The sequence below is a fragment of the Podarcis bocagei genome (assembly GCF_964188305.1).
Source record: "Podarcis bocagei genome assembly, chromosome: 6".
NCBI lineage: Eukaryota > Metazoa > Chordata > Lepidosauria > Squamata > Lacertidae > Podarcis > Podarcis bocagei.
In genome coordinates this window covers 83,181,194-83,205,003 of record NC_138130.1, presented here as the reverse complement: position 1 = coordinate 83,205,003, position 23,810 = coordinate 83,181,194, and the positions used below count along the sequence as shown (strand labels likewise).

The window sequence follows — 23,810 nt, the reverse complement described above, 5'->3', positions numbered from 1 at the left end:
TGTGTGCAACACCTTTATTCTTACACCCTTCCCCTGCATTATTTTTATTTATTTATTTATTAATTACATGTCTATGCTACCTTTATCTTCCAAGGATCTCAAGGTGGTGCAGATGGTTCTCCTCCCGATTTCATCCTCACAACAACCCTGTAAGGTAGGTTTAGGCTAATTATGCATTACTGGAGCCTCCTCTTTAATTATGGAGTGGACTCTCCTTCGTTGGAGGTTTTTAAGCATTGGTTGGAGGGCCATCTGTCATGGATGCTTTAGCTGAGATGCCTACATTACAGGAGGTGGACAAGATGATCCTGGGGTCCATTCCAGCTCTAAGATACTATGATTCTATGAGTTGCCAGTTCATTTCCAGACCCAATTCAAGTTGCTCACATTGGTATTTAAAGCCCTGAATGACTTAGGCCTCAAATATCTCAAAAGCTACCTCCTTCCCTGCAGATTCTCTTAGACAGGGGCGAAACTGGGCTTTATTTCACCCAGATCAAAGACCCAGTTTGGCACACACACACACCCCACACATTTGCGTACACACACACACAGGATGGGAACCTCAATGGTGCCCCTCTGGAGGCTTCACCCGGGACAAAAATCCTGGCCAGCCCTCCCCCATAGCTATGGCTCTGTCTTGGATGCTAGGATTGGGAGAGAAGCCCCAGTTTCTACACAACTATTTAGCCTGCAAGAATCTAGAGAGTTTACCTGAATTAGCTGTCACACAGAACATAAGAAGAGCTTGCTGGATCAGGCCAATGGATCCTTGTTCCCACAACCAGACGCCTATGGGAAGCCCACAAAAAGGATCTGAGTCCAACAGCAATTGGAATTCAGAGGCATATTGCCTCCAGTAGTGGAGGTAGATACATAGCCATTGTGGCTAGTAGCCACTGATAATCTCCATAAGCACCACAAATGCTGTCATTTCCATCAGGATGTTCTTGCGTAATCACGCTGCTATATCTAAAAATCAGGTGAACTTTTCCAAGCACTTTTTTTTGGGGGGGTGTAGAATGTGTGAGTGAGAGTGAGTGAGAGACAGAGAGTCCGTGTCTGTGGCCCCATGTGAAGAAGGCAGTCAGATAGCTGAATTGCATTTTTTTGAAAACTAGAAAACAGCCTGTTTTCACTCCCCTCAATGAATGAGTGTTGTTTGTCACAGTGTTAAAAGGTCAACACAGCCAATAAATATCCCTGAGTGCTATCACTATGTCCCTTTGTGATCATGAGGGACAATTTAGAAAATGCATGAATAGCTGGAGAGCTCTCTCAGGGTCAATGGAAGATGTTGTCTAGGGAAGAAAACCAAAAGGAATTGCACTGAATAAATCCCATGCATATTGAACCCTGAGGAACACTTTGCAAGCACCCTGCCTGTCCATGGTGCTTGCATCGATTTCTATGGCAGAAAGCAAATGGACTGTAACCCAAACACTCTTGTGGAAGGGGCATAACATATCCCCCCATCCCTGATGCTGTGAGTACTGGTGTCCATTGAAGTGTCAGGTCCTGCCCCCCAGCCCCACTTCCGAGCTTATTTTTGTTGGCAAACCCTTCACCCACCTGCCTCACAAGTCAATGACGCTCATTGTCTTCTAGGAAAGACAATTGCCATAAGCCACAGATATATTAATGTATATCTGCCTTACTTTCATTTGAGAAATGTCACACATATGGTAGCTGGTGATTGTATTTACTCAATGCATAAATTCATTTGTGGCATTTAAAATAAAAATACAGCACCCACTGCAATGTCATATCTACTGCATAATTTTATATTCTCCCCAGAACACGTTTCCAAATAAACATCTGTGGTACTTTAACGCCGCTGCCCCCCACTGTTCAACAGTGGGGTGCGGGAACCAGGCCTGTTTCAAAAATCTAATCCCAATCTGTTTTCCTTCCTGGGCAGAGGGAAAAAGAAAGGCACTTCTTCAAGCAACAGCCAATAAAACCTTCTGGCTTTAGAAACATTGTACCAATGTCACAAATGTGGGAGCGTATTTGTTCATTCCAGCACGAACTGGCTCTGTGGCAGTCCAGCCATCACGAAACAGTTGGAACGGACAAGCTGGCTGGGATCTTAATTGGGGCTCTGAACTCTTCCAGCCACCAACACCCCAATGCACCAGATTACTTAACCCAGTTATACTGTAAACAGAGGAGACAGAAGTGCATGAGGGATTAGGCTCCAGTGAGCTTTTAGCCACAACGCAGCAACCCTGCCCCTTCAGTAAATGTTTGGATGGCTCCAGAATTTCAAAGCAGTGGACAATGCAGGCCACTGGGGCAGAGAGGACATCTCTTTGATGCTGTGCTAACAGGGTAGCCTTGATGCCGCTCAATCTAATCCATTTTGATTAATGCCGCCAAATGAGTTTTCCTGACATCTGTGATTCCCCACCCAAACCCCATGGGAGGGGGATGATTGAGGAGGGCGGGCTATGATCCCATCACAGCAAACACCTCCAAGACTGCTACAGCGGAAGAGTTAATAGCTTCCCCAAACAAATAAGATGGGACCCCCTTACTCTTCCCCCCTCCTTTAATTAACTCCTCCCTGGGTTGCTTCTGGTCCCATTTGCACCCCTCTGTTCCAAAACAAAAGATAGTGCCCTCTGTCTGGTTTGGGCTTACGTAATCATGCTCCTCTGTGCAAGGCAGGTCACAGCTTTCTCACACTGGCTGAGAGTATTTGGAGAGTGATTGATCTGAACATAAAAAACAACCACCACCATGCCTTTTGGTCCATTTTGCAAGTAAGTGGCCACTTGGACAGGCAGTGGCTAGGAAAAGTCTGAACATAGGAAATACAGGAACACAGGAAACTGCCTTATACTGATTCAAACCTTTGATGCATCTAGCTCAGAATTGCTGACATTAACTGGTAGTCGCTCTCCGGTCAGCCCAATCTGGAGATACCAGAGATTGAACCTGGAATCCTCTGCAGGCTGTACTCTGAGCTACGACCCTTCTGGGTTCCCCAAAATGTTAGGCAGAGCTCCTTCAATGGGATCCTTTTATAAGCGGAAGACTTCAGGGGTTAAACTTGCGCCTTCAGCATATATCCATGCAATGCATATTCTCTGGTACTGAACTAACCCTAACACAGACTGCAGCTCAGTTCAGTCACTGGTGAGCCAACAGGACGAGTTATAGACATTGATGTGCTTGCCTATGTTTCAGTTGCTAGAGCACATGTTATATTTACAACATGGATGCCACCCAAATGGGCATTGTGCATGTTTTGTAAAAACATTTGTTTGGTTGGTTTATTATTCCATATATATATATATATATATATATATATATATATATATATAATGATATTTATTGAGAATTTAAAATTACAGAGAAAAAAAAGGAAAAGGAAAAAGATAGACAAAAAAGGAATTAAACAATATAGGTCAATAAAAAGAAAAAACAAAAAACACAAAAAAACACATAATACATCCAAACCAAAAACAAACAAAAAATTAAAAACAAATCCAATATTCCCAAATCTTTATCTTTCGTTAACTTGTTTCATTGACCTCCTCGCACCTCCCTTCTTTGTATTCTAGTTATTAATTATCTCAGCAAATCCTTTCCATCTTTCACTATATTCTGTCGTTAAATTACCTTATTTTAACCTTATCTTACCATAAAAAGCCCTAAAGCTTAAACTTAAAACTTATTTATACATAATTCCTTTTAGCATTTCTACTAAAGCCAAATAGTTTCATTCCAACATTTTTTCTAACACTCATTACTTTTACAATAATTCTCTAAATGAATTTTTAAACTTTCTTCCAATCTTCATCCATCGTCTCTTCTTCCTGGTCTTGGGTTTTGTCAGTCCTTTCTATCCCTTCCATATAGTCCATCAACCTGGTTTCTCTTCAGATCGTATAAATCTTTCGCCTTTTTCATATAGTCCATCAACCTGGTGACCTTCTATCCGAGGCTCTTAAGTCTTTTCCATGTCCCTTCTGCAGGTCTTCTTCCTGTTTATACCTGCACTTTACTTTGTCTTCTGCTGATCTTATTCTTAATTTCCTTCCTTTCTCACTGAGGGGTAGATCTCGGGGAGACTCCAACTTGACAATGTCTTTATCCCTTCTCAACTGGTCAGCCCATTCTCCATAGTCAGCACTGAAATCCAAAAAATATTTGAAGGCATGTTTCAAAGTCCCTCCAAGGTTAAGGGCCCCCACAACTCCAAACTCCCCCTGGCCCGAAACCAGATCCCAAAGGTCAAAACATCCCTGCATAGGGGGATCTATCCAACTTCCCATCTCCAAACCAAGCAGTACTCCATCTCTCCAAATCTGGATTTCTCCAGGTTCAGTTGTCAGAAACAACTTATGTTCCTGCAAGGCCGCGGCTCTCTCCATTTCTATTACTTGAGGTTCAGCAACAACCTCCTCCTTTGTCTTCTGCACAACTTGCCCTGTCAAAGCAAATTCCTGGGTTGGTTCCTGAGTGGTTTCTATATAGGTATTCACTGTTTGTCCAAAATTGCTAACTGCAACAGTCATCAGATCCATCTTCTCATGTAGCTGTTCCAGTAAAGTGCTTGTCTTGCAAAAAGCAAGCACTAAGGCTTCTTCTAGGCACATTCTTGTTCTTTTTTTTTTAAAGATATTTATTAAGGTTTTTAACAATAAATCACCAAACACATAGAATACCATCACCAAGATAAAACAAACAAAGAGAGAAAGAAAAAAGCAAAAAAAAATTAACACAGAATAGAAAAAATACAACAAAATCAAGTGTCCAAAAACCATATTTCCATAACCTTTCGGACTTCCTCACATCTCCCTTTCCTGCATTCCCAGTTATAAAGTTATAAGCAGCAATTTATCACCTTATTTCAGCTCTTATTTTGTAATTTTCAAATATTATGTCTCCAGCTTTAGATGTTTTTATCAAATACTTAGATAATTAATTTAGACATAATATTAATCCAAATTTCATCTTTGTTCTTAAACATCACTTATTCTCATATTTCTTTCAACTAAGTTGCTGATGCCATGTTGTTTTCTGACCTGCATCTTCTTAACATTCATACAGTTTACAATATTTTTGTAGATAGTCCTTAAACTTTTTCCAGTCCTCTTCCACTGTCTCCTCTCCCAGGTCTCGGATTCTGCCAGTCATTTCTGCCAATTCCATGTAGTCTATCAGTTGCATCTGCCATTCTTCCAGAGTGGGCAAATCTTGGGTCTTCCAATGTTTTGCGATAAGTATTCTTGCTGCTGTTGTTGCATACATAAAGAAAGTTCGGTCCTTCTTTAACACCCTCTGGCCAACAATGCCCAAAAGGAAGGCCTCTGGTTTCTTAGGGAAGGTATACTTAAATACCTTTTTCAACTCGTTATAGATCATTTCCCAGAAAGCCCTAACCTTCGGGCACGTCCACCAAAGGTGAAAGAATGTTCCTTCAGTTTCTCTACATTTCCAACACTTATTGTCTGGCAAATGATATATTTTTGCAAGCTTGACTGGGGTCATGTACCACCTATAAATCATTTTCATAATATTTTCTTTCAGGGCATTACATTCTTGTTCAAGGTCAATGTCTGGTTCTCACGATCTTAATCTCTACAGCTGTAGAATTTCCCAGATCGACTCCAGCAACAGTTTCACAAGCTCCCTCTAGAGGAAACAATTTCTGTTTGTATCTGTCTTTTTAAAAGCAGATCCAGCAACAAAATTCCTTTCGTTTTTCAGATATTTTGTTCCTTTTAAATGCAAAAGGAAACATTGGAATCAATATGTTTCTCTTTTTTAACTATCTGTCAAAGAACGTTTTATTCACAGTCAATGAACTTCCCCAAAGCGTCTGTCTCTGACACCCCGTTCCCAGGTTCAAGACGGTGGAAATTTGTCTTTCTTTACTCTCTCTCCTGCAGGTTTAAACAGTCTAAAATTTCCCCCCTCTTCTCCTACTTCCAAGGGGGGTTTGGTAGTTTTAGCTGATGGAAATTTAGTCCTTTACAAACGACTTTCCAGACTTTAGCTTGCAATGTCTCTGCTTCAATCTATTTACAAAAGCGGAAGGCGGACTTCCTGTTTAGACCTTCCCGCTTTGGTGCCAAATTAAGATGTTTCATAATCCAATTTTCCGTTCTACTCACGGGTAGTTGTTTAAAGTCCAATTGTCCACAGGAAAAAGTCAGCGCTCTCCGGCAACAGCAATGCGGCTTCGCTTTGTGAAAAGAGCAGTCGATTCGAAGCACCGCGCCACTCACCCCACGTCGCTCCGGATCCCCGAAACCGGGTTTCCCCGCAAGTAGGGGAGGCGCAAAAGGTGCCAGCCGAATCCCACGTCCACAGGCTTCTCCCGCCTGTGGTTTTTGGTGGGTCTCCGCCGGTTTATTATTCCATTTATATCCCTCCGTTTATATTCCACTGATATCCTGCCTTATGTTGCCCTCCCCCTCTTATCCTGTGAGCTAGGTCACACCTAAAGACAGGAATTGGCCCAAGGTTACCTGGTGAGCTTCACTGCTGCATGGGCAACTGAACCCTAATCTTCAGCCAGCTGCACCTACCAGCACTGCCACAGGAGAAAACAGGTAGCTTTTACTATTACCTCTACTATCTGTGGAGTCCAATCCACCAGTTCCACTGGTGCTAAGTACTTAAAGGCCTTGGGGCATTGGCTCATGGCAATATTTGCTTAAACACTGCAGGTGCTAATTTCTATGTACCGTATTTCCCCCTCTATAACACGCAGATTTTTTCTCCTAAAAAGGAAGGGGAAATGTCTGTGCGTGTTATTGAGCGAATGTGTGGTCCCTGGAGCCGAAAAATCAGGCAAAAATCTAATCGGCTTCATGGAGAAGGGAAACCAGAAAAGAGGAAGCGGCTGCTTTCCTGCATTCTGCCTCAGGGTCTTACTGCCCACCCTCCTCTGTTTCCTTGCTGTGTTTGCTGAAACGGAACAAAGAGCAGGGAAAGCCCCTCCCCTCCAGGCAAGCAGAGGGGAAAGCAGAGTGTCGTTCCTTCTAATTCCTCTCTGTGCTCCGGTGCTGCTGGGGGAGAGGGAGAGGGGGGGGAGGGAGAGAGAGGGGGCGGGAGGGAGAGAGAGGGGGAGGGAGAGAGAGAGAGAGAGAGAGAGAGAGAGAGAGAGAGAGAGAGATGGCTGGCTTGGGTGGGGAGAAACTTTTGCCTTTCTTTCCTCCCTCCCGTTAAATCCCTCTCCTGCATTCTTAGCCAGCTGCTTCTCTGCACACCCCTCTCATGTCCCTTCTTTGTTTTTCCTTCGCTCCCCACTTAAAATGTGGTTACAAAGCATAGATCCATATGGATCCTCAGGATTTTTGCATTGGGTCACCCCAAATTCACCATCAGATCACATGTCTGTGGCCACAGCATGAAGCACAAAAATGATACATCCACTGTTTCATTCAGAATGTTTTTTCCCTTGTTTTCCTCCTCTAAAAACGATGTGCGTGTTATGGTCAGGTGCGTGTTATAGAGCGAAAAATACGGTATGTCTCAGAGCAATTTTAAGACAGTGGGTGGCTGACTTCTCCACAGAAATCTGTTTTGTGATATGCCCAGCTGCACTGAAAAGACCCGACGTGTGGGTCCTGCTAACAATGTCCACGGCCCCTTGACCTGACAGGAACCAGAATTTTTGAAATCTACATTTGGCAACCTTATACAGGAACAGTTGCGGAGACAGAAGAGGATGGGATATAAAATGTAAAGAGGTGGAGTATGGGGAGAATTGAACCACAACTCAGTGATGGAACAAATGCTCTGCATGCAGAACTCCCCCAATGCAATCTTTGGTATCCCAAGAATCATAGAGTTGGAAGGCACCACAAGGGAATCGAAACCAAAGCATCCCTGATTGGTGGTCATCCACCTGTCAGAAAGTCCTTCCTGGTGTTTAGTCAGAGGGTCATACAAAAGAACTCTGGCTGAGAGGAGCTGCCAGTCAGAGAGCTTAACACAAGATGGACAATTGGCCTGGCTTGGTGTAAAGTAACTTCTCATGTTCCTAATTTTAAAAAGCAAGAGAAGTAAATTGGGCAGGGGTGAAACCTTGAGCCCTGCATTGCAGGAAGTTGACCTAGATGACCCTCAGGGTCCCTTCCAACTCTGCAGTTCTCTGATTCTAGGATTCTTCCATTGCAGCCTACTCTCTTCCCCACTGCAGTCTTCAAATCTTACCATTCATACAGAATAGGACTCACAATAAATGCTTGTCAGGAGAATGCATCCCTTTTGGAAGTGGAATTATTGAGTCCATGAACCCTGCTTGGAGAGACAGCCATTCAATGATAAAGTCTGCCCAACCACCAGCAGCACACTTCATTCTCTCCCTTAACATGTAAGAGCTTTATTTACAAACTGAAAAGTCCCAGAGAAACCAGGGATTTATTTCTCCCCCTAACAAATGTAGAAGAACCAGTTATAAAACTTGCCAGTCACCCTATTGTGCTTCTAGTAAAGCGCTTGCTATTTTTATTACTTCCTGTGATAAGCCTGCCAAGCTGGCCTGACCAGGCCACTAATGTGGCCCCAGGTTTCTCTACCAGAGTCACAGAAGAGAATCAACAAGTGAGAGCTGCAGGACTTTCGGTGATCTCAGAGGTTTGTATTGTTCAACCATCATAATAGCACAATGCAGCTCTCCAAAGAGCTTTGAGCACAATTGCAACATTAAGTGCTTTCATAAGTCATGATGGGATACATCTTCTCTTCCAGGAGTGAGGAGACTTCATTTTGGGGTGTAAGGCCTTGCATTCTTTTAGGGGTAGGTAAAGGCAAAGGTAAAGGCAAAGGACCCCTGGATGGTTAAGTCCAGTCAAAGGCAACTATGGGGTGCGGCATTCATCTCTGTGGTGCTCATCTCGCTTCAGGCCGAGGGAGCTGGCATTTGTCCACAGATAGCTTTCCGGGTCATGTGGCCAGCATGACTAAACTGCTACTAGCGCAACGGGACACCGTGACGAGTGCCAGAGTAGGGATGCGGGTGGTGCTGTGGGTTAAACCACAGAGCCTAGGACTTGTTGATCAGAAGGTCGGCGGTTCGAATCCCCGCGATGGGGTGAGCTCCCTTTGCTCGGTCCCTGCTCCTGCCAACCTAGCAGTTCGAAAGCACCTCAAAGTGCAAGTAGATAAATAGGTACCGCTCCGGCGGGAAGGTAAATGGCATTTCCGTGCGCTGCTCTGGTTTGCCAGAAGCAGCTTAGCCATGCTGGCCACATGACCCGGAAGCTGTCTTCGGACAAACGCCGGCTTCCTCAGCCAATAAAGCGAGATGAGCGCTGCAACCCCAGAGTCGGTCACGACTGGACCTAATGGTCAGGGGTCCCTTTACCTTTTAAAGGTAAAGGCAAAGGACCCCTAGACGGTTAAGTCCAGTCAAAGGCAACTATGGGATGCGGCACTCAATTCTGTGCTGCTCATCTCGCTTCAGGCCGAGGGAGCTGGCATTTGATAGCTTTCCGTGTCATGTGGCCAGCATGACTAAACCGCTACTAGCGCAACGGGACACCATGACGAGTGCCAGAGTGCACGGAAACGCAATTGACCTTACAGCCGCAGCGGTACCTATTTATCTACTTGCACTGGTATGCTTTTAAACTGCTAGGATGGCAGGAGCTGGGACACAGCAATGGGAGCTCACCCCGTTGTACGGATTCAAACTGCCAACCTTCCAATCGGCAAGCCCAAGAGGCTCTGTGGTTTAAACCAGTGCGCCACCTGCGTTTGGAGGCTACCTACAAGTGAGCCCACCTACCCACCACTTTCTGCCACCCCTGCACTCTCCCTCCTCCAATACAGAAATTCAGATGGCTTTAAATTACTTGGCAGGAGTGCCAGCTTGGCCCTGTGACCATGGGTGCAGCATGCATGGCCCTGGCACTGAAATTTGTGGGTGCCCGACCCCTTCATAGGGAATTTTGTGGGTGCTTGAGGACCCCAGGGAGTTGGCACCTATGTTACTTGGAAACAGCATGACCACAGATGTTCTTAGCCAATTCCCAGCTGCAATTTGGGAGAAGGGTTCAAGGCATGCTTTGAGAGCCACTGTGGGGTAACAGTTAAAGTGTATTGAACTAGGTTCCTGGGACACCAGGGTTCAAAACCCTACTCAGCTATGGAGCTCACTGGGTGGCCTTGGGCCAGCCACCGCATCACAGCCTAACCATCCCCACAGCGTTGTTATTATGAGGATAAAATAGGGTGGCGGGGAGAATGGCATACAACGCTTTGAGCTCCTTGGAGGAAAAGTAGAATACAAATGTAATTTAAAAATATATGAAATGCTTTGCATGCATGAAACCCCTGGTATTTCTAATTAATATGTATTTTCTGGCAGAACTGGGAAAGACCTCGGCCTGAGACTCTGGCTAGCTGCTTCCAGTCAGCTCAGTCAGTACAGCATTGGACTCTTAATCTCAGGGTTGTGGGTTCGAGTTCCACACTGGGCAAAATATACCAGCATTGCAGGGAGTTGGACTAGAAGATCCTCGTGGTCCCTTCCCACTCTATACTTCCATGATTCTGTTGATAGGCAATGCTGAGCTCGATGGGTCAGTGCTCTGGGCTCAGTACATGAAGGCTTCCTTTCTTCCACATCCTGGCCCGCCCAGCCACTGGCTCCAATATGCTGTCTTTTAACTCTTACTGGCTGCTTATGCTGATTTTTAAATATCAAAGTGAGGATGGGGCATTCAAGCCTCTCTTGACATTAAGTTTTATGTATATCTAATAATGGGACGCAGGTGGCGCTGTGGGTTAAACAACAGAGCCTAGGACTTGCAGATCAGAAGGCTGGCAGTTCGAATCCCCGTGACGGGGTGAGCTCCCGTTGCTCAGTCCCTGCTCCTGCCCACCTAGCAGTTCAAAAGCACGTCAAAGTGCAAGTAGATAAATAGGTACTGCTCCGGCGGGAAGGTAAACGGCATTTCCGTGTGCAGCTCTGGTTTTCCAGAAGTGGCTTCATCATGCTGGCCACATGACCCGGAAGCTGTACGCCGGCTCCCTCGGCCAATAAAGTGAGATGAGCGCTGCAACCCCAGAGTCGGCCACAACTGGACCTAATGGTCAGGGGTCCCTTTATCTTTATATCTAATAATAATAATAATAATAATAATAATAATAATAATACCTGTTGCCCTGTGTGTTAGACATGCTGGTATGCTACTTTAGGAAGGAAAATAGTGTTTTATACTGACATCAGATGCTATTCTCTCACTATTACTATGCAGATCCATTTGTCCTAGCTTTAGTTTTACAGATGTCTCAAGGACCTACAGATCAGGGCAGTTAAATTCACTGAATATACTGCAATTCCAACCAGGATGAAGATATGCTGTTTAGTGCGCATTTATAAATGTTTGTACTTAATTGCATTTGTGGTGGCACCACCTTGCATAAAAGAAAGGTACTTTGGAAAGCCACTGGTAGCTGATATAGTTATTGATTCTCAGGAAAACAGAATGTGTTTCGATCTGTGAAACCTGCAATCTTCATTGTGAATATTGATCCTCCTCTGCAGCAGTCTCATCTAATGCTTTGCACTGAAACATTGGTTCCCATTACTCAGGATAAGTGCCAGAAACACTTTCTTCAAAAAACAACAACACAAAAAACACCTAAGCTAAGCACATTTGCAAGGAGGGATGAGGCACTGGGCTCAAAGCTAGAGGTGGCCTTCTAAGCTGCAGCCCGCCGCCTCCAGCACCCCACAAAATCAACCTACTTTGTTGCATACACAGTAAGTGGATATTACCTTCTAACATATATTTTACTTTCATTTTTCTCCCAGTCCTACTCACACCAGCCAGCTTTTCCACTAGAGCAATATCCCACACTTTGTACCACCAACCTTAGCCATGAAGCTCACTGTGTGAACCTGTGCAGCCACTGGTTCTCAGCCTAACTTACCCCGCAGCCCCAGATAAATAAAGCATTGGGGAAAGGAAGTTGGAAGGGTTTTCTAAACTAAACTCTGCCAGTGCTGTTCCAAACCTTACTGCCCCCTCCCTACAGAGTCTCTTGGAGTCATTGGTAGCTGGACATCTCCACTGAATCCAAGAGCATGGCAATAATTTCTAATGACTTTCAACAATGACATCAGCCTGCGTGGAAATTGCTCAGAAAGGAGAATGAAGTCATTGGTGGGAATCTAGGAAGTGATCTTATACTAGGCTAGACTATTTGTCCATCTAGTCCTTCAACATGCACTGTGCGTACTCTACCATCATGGAGGAAAACATGGAGACTGAGATGATACAACATAACTATAGAGATGGTTTGGGACAGTTTCTTGAAGGATGTGTCATTCTTGAAATTGGACTTTTGATATAGCACACCCAACCCTGCTTTGAGCATTCGGTAGCTGACACACACTGGCCCCTTCTAAACCCGTTACATTACAAAAAATCCCATCGATACTAATAAGGCTACGTGCCAGTGTGTGTCTCTATTTGCCAGCATCAGAGCCTTGTCTCAGAAGGGGACAAATTGACTTGAATGTCAAGGTTTATTATCTTCATAGGAGGAAAATACTTGCAACAAAAAAGAGCTGTTCTAGATGGACCTCCTCCATGCCAGCATTGAGAAGTGAACAATTCCAACCCAGTGAGTCATTTTTCCTCCCCTTTCAAATACAAAGGGATATTTTTTAAGCAGTTTCACCCCAGATTAATGCCAAAAAAAAATGCCTTGCCTAGGAACTGCGAGGAAGCCTATATTCTCAAGATGCCCTGACTTCAGCAGCTGTTAGTGCCTTAGCTACAATTCTAATTATTTACATAGCGCCATCTGTAGTCATGACATTTTGCAGAGGATAAGAGGACAGGGCTCTGCCCCAAGGAGCTTACAATATAACATTCAAACACAGGGCTGACAACAAAGGGAGGAAAAGCAGGGCTAAACTGGGACGCATTATGCAGTGGTTGCAGCTGCACATGCTGCGACTGCAATCTAGGCCAACCTTTGCACTGGGCTGGGTAGGGGGGTTGGACTAGGCAAAGGTGGCCCTCTGCCCAGCCCTGCTGGCCAGTGCTTGTCTCTGCCATCTGCCAGCATGAAGCGTCCCATTCTGTCCACCTTGGGGTTCCTTCCAGCTCCACAATTCTATGATTCTATGTGATCTGGTTACCTGGCGGAACTTACACTAGCAGTAAGGGTCATGTAAGTCAAATTGTACAGTATATTAAAAGCTTTTTGTTGTCCCTCTGCCAGGCTCAGGCAGACTCAGCTGGCAGCAGCCCCACTCCTGAAAGGGGATTTAAATGGGAGAACTTATGCCAAAGGAAAATCTAGGGGAGTGCAAAGCTTATACTGGCTTTACTTAACTTGACATTAATTTCCACTGGCTTCCTATAGTTAGGATTGCTCTGTACATTAGTAGCCAATACAGCAGTTCGGGGTTTTGTTTTTCGTTGTTTTAAACTGCCCTCTGGTTTAGTAACAGAGTTTGTAGTCTGTGGTGTGCAGCTTAATTTTTAATTCCTTTCCATTTGTTGCAATGTGCCATGTTAATTGTTTGTGCAAGATCAACTTGCATTCAGTGGTGATGAGTAATGGCTGTAGGTTAATACTCAGCTGCAAATATATTCAGTTGCAAAAAGAAAAAGAAAAAAGGAAGCCACTGTTGTTTTCAGAAAATCTCTCTCCCTTCTTGCCAAATGGTTTTGAGGTGACATATTGAAGGGAGTCAGGACACATTTCTTTTCTGATGCACTGTGACGAAAACAAATGCCATTCACATCCTATCAAGCACTACAATTTCACCGCACCAAGCAATAAGAATGAATGGAAAATGCAACAGAAATTTAAAAATACTGTTCAATTTCTTTCAGAAAAGCTGCCTGAAATCCTGAAGTGTGGGCTTTTCTCTGAAAGAAGTCTGAAATGCAGTTTTCAGTCTGAGATACTGTTACCACCATGTTATATTGATGGTACCTACAGATCCTTTTAATTAAAAGCCTTGGGTGCATGCTACAAATCTTTACAGTGTCTACAGATGATAAAGATCCAATATCCACAGTCAGGTGAATATCTCTTAGACCAACCAAAATATCCCAAATTAGCAAGAAAGCTTTTGAATTTTTCCAGAACTTTCCCTCAGGCTAGATGTAAAAACAAAGCAGGGGTAGACAAGTTAGGGTTCCCTAGGAGGAGGAGTTAAACTACTGAGAAGAATGGGAGCCTTCTAACTCCTCTCAGCACCCTTAACAAACCACAGCTCCCAGAATTCTTTGTGGGAAGTCATGACTATATCATAGTGCTTTAAATGTATGGCATTGAATATGGCCTTAATGTCAAAGTCATGGAGTCTACACTACAGTCTTAAGATGGCGTATGGGAGGAGATAAAAGACTTAAATAGTTTTGGCTCCACTTGGGAGGTAGGCAGGTTCTGGAGAAGTTAAAAGCTTCATAGGTTTCATTTGGATGTCACAGAAAACCAAACTACAGTTTATTGCAGGACAAAGTGTTGGCTCCCAGAAATGATTTCACACCCACTTTGCTTCTCCCTGATCCTTTTAGCACAGTGTGGCAATGCAGCGAAGCCAAAATTTCAACAGGATCATAGTTAAGAACTCTCCTTAACCACAACCTGTAACCATAGGAAAAACCTTGGCTACCATGATGTGCAAACCAAGGTCAAAGTTTGCAATGTTTTGGTTTGTCCTAATGGCCTGACAGTGGATTTTGGATTTACTTTCCATGAACCAGGGACGCGGGTGGCGCCGTGGGTAAAACCTCAGCGCCTAGGACTTGCCGATCGTCAGGTTGGCGGTTTGAATCCCCGTGGCGGGGTGCGCTCCCGTTGCTCGGTCCCAGCGCCTGCCAACCTAGCATTTCGAAAGCACCCCCTGGTGCAAGTAGATAAATAGGGACCGCTTACTAGCAGGAAGGTAAACGCCGTTCCGTGTGCTGTGCTGGCTCGCCAGATGCAGCTTGTCACGCTGGCCACGTGACCCGGAAGTGTCTGCGGACAGCGCTGGCTCCCAGCCTATAGAGTGAGATGAGCGCACAACCCTAGAGTCTGTCAAGACTGGCCCGTACGGGCAGGGGTACCTTTACCTTTTTTACCATGAACCAACACAGCTGACTTTGCCTAATACACCCTTTAATTCTTCTTTTACACTCAAGTCTTCCTACTCTTTCAGTGTGGTGATGAATGGTGCTGATTGCTGGATTAGTTACTAAACAGCTGAAGGGCACCAGGGAAAACGTGTGGAGGTACAAAAAGTAGAATATACTTGTTACACATGCTTCAGGTTACAGACTCCGCTAACCTAGAAATAGTACCTCGGGTTAAGAACTTTGCTTCAGGATGAGAACAGAAATCGTGCTCCGGCGGCGCGGCAGCTGCAAGAGGCCCCACTAGCTAAAGTGTTGCTTCAGGTTAAGAAGTGTTTCAGGTTAAGAATGGACCTCCGGAACGAATTAAGTACTTAACCCGAGGTACCACTGTATAGTTTATGCTGCTGATGCAACTTCATAAGAGAAGGGATTGGGTATTCCTAAGGACAAAACCCCAAGATAGGGCATCGCTAAATAAAGGAGCCGCCATCCCACATAAAATCAACCAGAAGGAAATGTCAGCATCTTGAATGGAAACCAAAAGTGAAGCCACAGTACATGGGCATCTGGAAATGGACTGAATGCTAGTTTTATCACTTCTTGTGCCAACTGACTTGCAAAACAGAGGGTGGAAGATCTGGTTTGCCAACTGGGAGGAAAAGTGCAGTGAAAATTTACATAGTTTTATCTGGGGGTTTTTTTATCTGTTGGTTTGAAGCACCTGTAGTCTCAAAGTATAAGGCTCTTAACTAGAGTGTTGCATCTTGACAAAGACATAATTAACATACTACTCTCTCCCCACCCCCTTGCGAAGTTGTATTCTTGTGAACTAGAATAAAGTACAATGGAAAATCTTGGCATATGCTTTATTTTAAAAATGTGCTTCCTGGTTGCTAGGCAACGGAAACGTAAAATTATTTTTGAAAAATTGAAACATGCTGTCTTGTTAATTGGGAACATAAGCTGCCCGGAAAGTGCAGTTTTGATGTGATGCTTCCTGTGTCATTTGCATGCAATTCTTTTTTTCTGGCTGTGTTTTCTTCTGACCTCTAGTGGTACAAATAACAATTGCAGCATCAAATGCCCAGTTTTTAGGATCTCTTTACCTTTACCTGTGTCAATTACTCACACTTAAAAAGCGGTATGTGTGCTTAACTTAACCTGGTGGTGTTTATTAGTGGGGTGGGGCTATTAATCTGCATGGATCCCAATCCAAAAGCTCCCAGGTCTAATTGGGGTCCTGCACTCAGAATAGCCCACTGGCTGCTCTTTGCCCCGGAAAGTGCTGTTTGCAGTAAAACAGCACTTTGTAGAGCTATTTATACTAAACAGGGGCAAGAAAACCAGTACTATGCTGGGCCCTGATTCAGATGAGGAGCAGATTCTGAATTGGATCCTATTTTTCTTCAAAATAAATGCTGCCAGGTTAAGCACACTTAAACAACCAACCAACCACAGAAAACATGAATAATGGTCACGTGTAGTTTTGCCCATTAAAACTGTGGCCTTTATTATTTATCTGTGAATTTACAGCTTGAGTTCGGGAACACTTTGGCAGCAATCCAGAAAGACACCAGGAGCATGGCCTCTTCATTTGGGTACTCACTGTCAGATGTGAAGGGTTGAGATGATGACTCAGAAGATGTAGCCACAACAAGAACACTTTTAGCTGGTTGGGTGTGTGGATAGTGATTTGAATGGGGGAGCATCCTGCCTTTTATATCAGCCGAGGCATATTAAGTAGGACTGGGCAACAATTTGACAGGGTGTCATTCAAGGACTGAAAACTGGGGATTGTTATTTATTAATATACCACTGTTACTCTATTTGGATTTTCTCAGCCACCAAAATATCTTGGGCTGCCTCCAGCACAGCAACTCCTACCATGCAGCTACCATGGAACTTTTAGATGATAAAGAGAAGGTAGAATGTACCCCACTAAGAGGGGAAGATGAGTAACGGTAGGTCTGTTGTTTTTAAAGAAAAGATTGCCTGTTGTTGTTGTTGTTGTTGTTGTTGTTGTTGTTGTTGTTGTTGTTCACTATCACCAAAATTTATTTATTTATTTATTATTACATACATACCCCACCTTTCCTCCAAGGAGCTTAAGGTAGCATACACATAATTCTCCCTCTTCCCTTTTTAGCCTCACAACAACCCTGTGAGGTAGGATAGAATGAGAGACAGTGACTGGCCCATGGTCAGCCAGTGAGCTTCATGGCCCAGTAGAGCAGGCACAGGCAAACTCGGCCCTCCAGACATTTTGGGACTACAACTCCCATCATCCCAAGCTAACAGGATCAGTAGTCAGGGGTGATGGGAATTATAGTCTCTAAACATCTGTAGGTCCTAGTTTGCCTATGCCTGAAGAGATTTGAACCCCAGTCTCCCATGTCCTGGCCTGTTACTCTAACTAACTATCTAAAGGGTATAACAGCAGGGGTTTTCATGAGATCAAAAGTAAATATTCTTGCCTTGATAAGTAAACTTTCCAGAGCCTTCACTGAACACTGAGGAACTCTGGATAAGTTTCCATGGGATATCACAGTTCAGGGGGACTAACTATTCCTTTTGAGCACATCACAGTTTATGGTAGATATTGACCCACTACTTTTCCAGGGCAATTTATGAAGCTCAATGTGACCTGCTGGGCCTTGCTACTGGCAAAGGCCACCAAATAAATATGTCGCAGAACAGGGGTGCCAACTTGAGTGAAATATTGAGCAGACCCAGGTAAGCCCCACCCCGCATAATCGATCACAAGATGTGGCACATGCACACCATTTGAATGGCAATGCCCACCAACTCTGCACAAGCCTGGCCCCCTCAAATATTTTATGGGGAGGGGGGCAAAGGGACCTCAGCCCTTAAGAGCTGGCTCCTATGTTACAGAACGTTTCTCTGAAATTGCAGATCGCAGAAAAAGATCATTATTGGTAAAAAAGCTATATTCGGGGCAGCTTGCTCACCTTGACTGATTGTTTCATCACAGAACCTAAGCTTGAAATCCCCTGATCTGGAGAAACACCCTTCTCTCCATCTATCTGAATCAGTGGTGTATCATTTGACAGAGGAACAAACCACTACATGTAAGCTGTGATGTTGCTGCAAAAGATGATTAATCATCTCAGATGCAAGCAAATTGGCTACATCTCTGTTAATTGGGCTGTGGTGTTTCTGTTGGCTACAAGTGGCAGAAAATGGATAAAATCTATGTCTTGATTCAACATAGGCTCTCACCCGAACACATATTTACACGGTTCATTATCCTGAGATAATAGGCCCCTTAACTCACTTCAGTCTCTGATCTGTTTACACAACCTGCAGGTTAATCAAAAGCTGAAGGAAGTAGAAGGGAAGGGAAGGAAGGCCTGGATAATGAGATGTCCTTGACTTCCCTGGTACCGCAAAAATGCCTTGGTCATCATCTCAGGCATTATTTAGATTTATAGTTCATCAGACCCAAAGGGGTCAATGCAAGTAACATTATTTAGAGAGAGAAAGAAAATGGTGTGATTTCATGTGCAGATGAGACAATAAAAGAAACCTTAGATTGGCCCTGAACATTGGGTACAAATGAACACAGCAACATAGGAAACTGGCTGATTCAAAGGCAAATAATTGGGTTCTTCTAGCTCAGTGTTGACTAGCACTGATTGACAGAGGCTCTCCAGGATTTGAGGAAGGACTTACTCTCTCAAGCCTACCTGGAAATACCGGGGATTGAACCTGAGACTTTCTGTGTGTAAAGCAGATGCTCAACCATGGAGCTATGGTTCTAAATATTAAACCTTGCAGAAGAAAAAGATGGCTAGGAAAGACCCGTGTGATTACCACCCACCCACCCACATGGTTGCTGCATTGATTTCACGTATCAGCCTCCCCAAATCTTAAGCTTTTCACTTGAGGCTAGAGTGGCCAGAAAGGGGACATGCATCACCAAAAGAGAGGACAAAAGAGGGCAGGTGTTTCCCAAAAAATTCCATATGCTAATTTACATGTATATCTGCAAATGTAGAAATAATTACTAGAAAACAGAAAAACAATACATCTCGCAATATCCAGAAGGTAATGGTGGATAGGCAGCTTCAAGGTCCCTTCTGCTTTCTCTTCGTAACAATTCTTAATCTTTAAGCTGGGCTTGGACCAAACAGCCCCTCAGATAGAAGGACCATCATCCTTCCAAGCTGAAGTCCTTTCCTGAATACCTTCCTTATTTATTTAGGATATTTATTGCCTGCTCTTCATCACAGAAGTAATCTGAGAGTGGGCTACAGCAAAAATGGCCAAGACAATTAAGCCACCAATAAAAACTGCAAAATAATAAATAATAACCATGCACAATGCAGCCATCAGAATCAGCAGAACTCAGTATGTCAAGAGGCTCACACAAAGGTCCAGGGCAGGGGTCTGCAACCTTTAAGACAAAAAGAGCCACTTGGACCCGTTTCCGAAAAAACAACAACAACTGGGAGCCGCAATAACATTGCAACATTTAAAACAAATATAACACCGCATATATTGTTTCTGGCCTTAATGCTATATATACAGGATCGTGCAGTCAGCTGTCAATCTCAAGAAAAAAGGACAAATTAATAGCCAATTAAAATATTTAATTTACAACCAGGTAACCAGGTTAATGGGACTTTTGCTCCTGAACCTCAGTGCTCAGTGTCTGCACATCAGGGCTGTAAGACGTCACCTTCATTTTCACACAGGCTTGCAAGCTGTCATCTGTGAGGCGTGATCGGTGTTTGTTTTTAATATAGTTCATGTTGGAGAAGACCTGCTCACATACATATGTGGAAGAGACCACAAGGGCCATCGAGTCCAACCCCCTGCCAAGCAGGAAACACCATCAGAGCACTCCTGAGATATGGTTGTCAAGCCTCTGCTTAAAGACCTCCAAAGAAGGAGACTCCACCACACTCCTTGGCAGCAATTCACCAAACTTTCACCAAACCTTCCCCTCCTTAAGTTTAAAAAGGTGCTTCAAGCAACTAAAAAGGGGCTTCAGGCAACTAACTCCACGTCGAATTCCACGCAACCGCGACTGCATAATCAATGCCACAAAATGCCAAAGAAAATTAACCAGGGCCCCAGTGAACCATAAATCATAATCAGTGCCTGATGTAAATAATAATTAATAATGAGGGCCCAATGTCATCCTCGTCATTATAAAAATAATCCCTCTCTTCGCGCCGCCCAGCCTCCCAAGAAAAAAACCCCACTTCAAACGGTCACAAAGCACAAATTCCACGCGACCGCAACTTGCTATGCCCAATAACCAATGCCCCAAAATGCCATAGAAAATTAATCAGGGCCCCAGTGTACCATAAATCATAATCAGTGCCTGATGTAAATAATATATAATGAGGCATTCGTCATTATAAAAATACCTTTTTTGACACTTTTTATTATTTCTTTGTTTGACCCCTCAGAATTACTCCTCCTTCTATAAACATTAAATTAACAAGTTACCTTTTTTTGAGTGTGTGTTCTTCACTCCCCTTCAAAACAGTGACCAGTGTATATGCCCTCTTTCAATGCAGCCTGCTTACAAAGGCGGGACGACAAAGACCAGCAATAAGCTGTTGCATAACGTTCCCCAAGGAAAGTGTTAGCTATTCACCAAACTTGCCCCTGCTTAAGTTTAAAAAGGCCGCAACTAAAAAGGGGCTTCAGGCAACTAACTCCCATGTGGAATTTCCTATAGTAAGATGGCGGCCGCCTCAGAAGACCACATGGGCAGATAAGATGGCTGCTGGGACGATCCGGTTACCCAGCAACAGCACAGCTGATTCCGACGCTTTTGAAAGCAGCCGGCAAAGCAAGTGTTGGAGCTCCGAAGCCACCTAAACCCCAACAAGGAGAATGCTGCGCATGTGACCAAATAGCGAGGACTTACTTTGCTAGAGACAAGCCCCGACGCTACCACAAGCCTCCCTCTCTTCGCGCCGCCCAGCCTCCCAAGAAAAAAACCCCACCTCAAACAGTAACAAAGCACAAATCAGTAAACATAATAAACATTAAATTAACAAGTTACCTTTTTTTGAGTGTGTGTTCTTCACTCCCCTTCAAAACAGTGACCAGTTTTGAACAGTGGCTTCAGGCAACTAACTCCTCCGCCTCCTCCCCTTGCGCCCTCCCCTCGCGCCCTCCCCTCGCGCCCGCCCCTCGCCTCCTTCCCTCGCGCCCTCCCCTCGCGCCCTTCCCTCGCGCCCTCCCCTCGCCCCCGCCCCTCGCCTCCTTCCCTCGCGCCCTCCCCTCGACCCCGCCCCTCGCCTCCTTCCCTCGCGCCCTCCCCTCGCCCCCGCCCCTCGCCTCCTTCCCTCGCCCCCGCCCCTCGCCCCTCGCGCCCTCCCCTCGACCCCGCCCCTCGCCTCCTTCCCTCGCGCCCTCCCCTCGCCCCCGCCCCTCGCCTCCTTCCCTCGCGCCTCCGCCCCGGAGCCACAGCAAAGGCTTTAAAGAGCCGCATGCGGCTCTGGAGCCGCAGGTTGCCGACCCCCGGTCCAGGGAAACAGGAAATCCTTCCTTAATGGAGGTATGTTGTGTATCTCCAACAGGAGAGAAACTTTTCTGCAGTGGCTCCCCCAGTCTAAATGGCCTCCCCAAAGAGACAGGACATAACGGCTGACATTACCATTTTTCCTCCACCAGGTTAAGGCATTTCTATTTGCCCAGGCAAATGGAAGGGAATGAATCCTACTGTCCAAAGGCAAGAGGAACATCTCATTGCCATGCTCACTTTTGCATCTACCCCACCCACTCCTTACATGCAGCCCCCAGAAGGCTCCCACTGGGAAATGCAGCCCTCAGACTGACCAAGTGTTATCCACTGCTGCTGTAAGGTATCGTACCATTAGCCCTGAGAAATATTGGAAAATTGAGACAAAACAATTTCCTCTTAGCTCACAAAAAGATGAGAGGCCAGCACTAACGCTTGCTAGCCTGTAACACTCTTCAGTATCTCTACCGCACTCAGTTTAAATTAAGTCCCCATTCAAAATATTTCCCTGTCATTTTTGCCTATAACACTAGTAACACTTGTTAGCATCTGTCTGTCCTGAGAGACAATGGAGTGCACCTCCAGGAGCGAAATCGAACCACTGTGTTAGCTGCACCAAAGTGACTTTCCTGGGATGCAAACCTGGGCAGCATGTATGGTGGTCCTGGGCTGCCTAGACAACAAGACTGCTGTTGCAGATTTGGTTCAAAGGAAAGCAGAGCAATATGTTTGAAACCAGCTTGGCTGCAGGAGCTGCTGGAAGGAGGGATACAAGGTGCCATCCAATTGTCTTAGGGGCTCCAGATTTGTGTAGGGTTTACCCCTTAGCCTTTTCTTCTCTGGAAGACATCTTGCAAGGCAGCAGAGGTTTAGGATCAGAGTTTCCTTCTCCTAGATGGCTACCTTTCCAGGTGAGCGAGCTCCATCTGCCCCTCACTTCCCTCTACAGCACGTGTAGACACTGTCTTATTGGCTGTTGGACCCACTATTGGTCTTGCCCGCTCTATCGTCCAGAGACTATCTTCACATGCAGGGGAAGTCCCTAACTCACTGAGGGGTTAAGACCCATTGGTTACCCTAGTAATTACCCTAGTAACAAACACTATAGCATTCCTAGGATCACATGCCAAGAGCAACCACTTTTAAACTGGTTTGTTTTTAGTGCAGAAAGGTCCGTACTTAGTGGTAGAGCATCTCCTTTGTATGCAGAAAGTCCCTGGTTCAATCCTCAGCATCTCCAGGTATCCTCAACCTGAAACCCTGGAGAGCAGCTGCCAGTCAGTGTAGGCAATACTGAACTAGATAGGCCAATGGTCTGACTTGGTATAAAGCAGCTTCCTATGTTCCTAATTCGTCCACTGTGATCCATGAGACCTCAGCTATCATGGCAAACATTTTTGGGTTATATTGTTGCCCGGTCACCACTAATCCATGTAGCCATTCTGGTTTTCTGTTAACATTCATCTCTGAATTGGTCCATAAGAAGTTAATTTGACACCATCTGCCATTCTTCCTGGTGTCTTCTGTGCTGTGAGTAATTTAATTTGTTCTGTTCTCTGTTTCCCCCACATTTTTCAAAGCAAGCTATTTGTTCCAGAATTTCAAAGTGCAACAATGCATCTGTAACAATTTACAGAACTCTGCCATGCAAAACTGACCTTCTCAGAAGCTTCTATTGGAGTTACCCAATAATTCCCTCCCCTATGAAAATCAATTACTTTTGAAGTTACTTGTGCTTACTTCTGAAATTTAAACCAACTATCCCTTCAATTCAGGTCATATAATAGATACCAAAATTATTGCAGGCATCAAACAAAGCTGTTTCAGCCAGTAGCAGGAGAATGGCAAATGTTACAGAAAGAAGAAAGAGCACTGAAAAATATTTCAAGAGCACTAAGCAAAATGTTTTAGGAGATCTGACAACACCTCTCTTGTACAGTGGTACCTCTGGTTACGTACTTAATTCGTTCCGGAGGTCCGTTCTTAACCTGAAACTGTTCTTAACCTGAAGCACCACTTTAGCTAATGGGGCCTCCCGCTGCTGCCGCGCCACCGCTGTGCGATTTCTGTTCTCATCCTGAAGCAAAGTTCTTAACCTGAGCTACTATTTCTGGGTTAGCGGAGTGTGTAACCTGAAGCATATGTAACCTGAGGTACCACTGTACTTCAAATCCCTGATTAAGGCCCACCTTTTCTGTGAGGGTTTGACTTAGCTTATTATTATTATGATTAATCTT

At 44.7% G+C, this 23,810-nt stretch overlaps 2 long non-coding RNA genes across 4 annotated transcripts in view; both read left to right on the top strand.

Moving 5' to 3' along the window:
- Positions 1–23,810, top strand: part of LOC308589144 — a 165,243-nt gene that overhangs the window by 128,876 nt on the left and 12,557 nt on the right. The gene's annotated exons all lie outside the window — the stretch shown is intronic.
- On the top strand, positions 8,592–23,496 carry LOC308589140. 3 transcript variants are annotated; one of them, XR_014009083.1, is made up of 5 exons: positions 8,592–8,720; positions 11,792–12,606; positions 13,833–13,931; positions 16,907–17,026; positions 23,379–23,496. It is a non-coding gene; the product is annotated as an uncharacterized lncRNA (long non-coding RNA). The 3 variants fall into 3 exon arrangements; XR_014009084.1 differs by having other exon boundaries at positions 13,833–14,024; XR_014009085.1 differs by lacking the exon at positions 23,379–23,496 and adding an exon at positions 21,726–21,885 and having other exon boundaries at positions 13,833–14,024.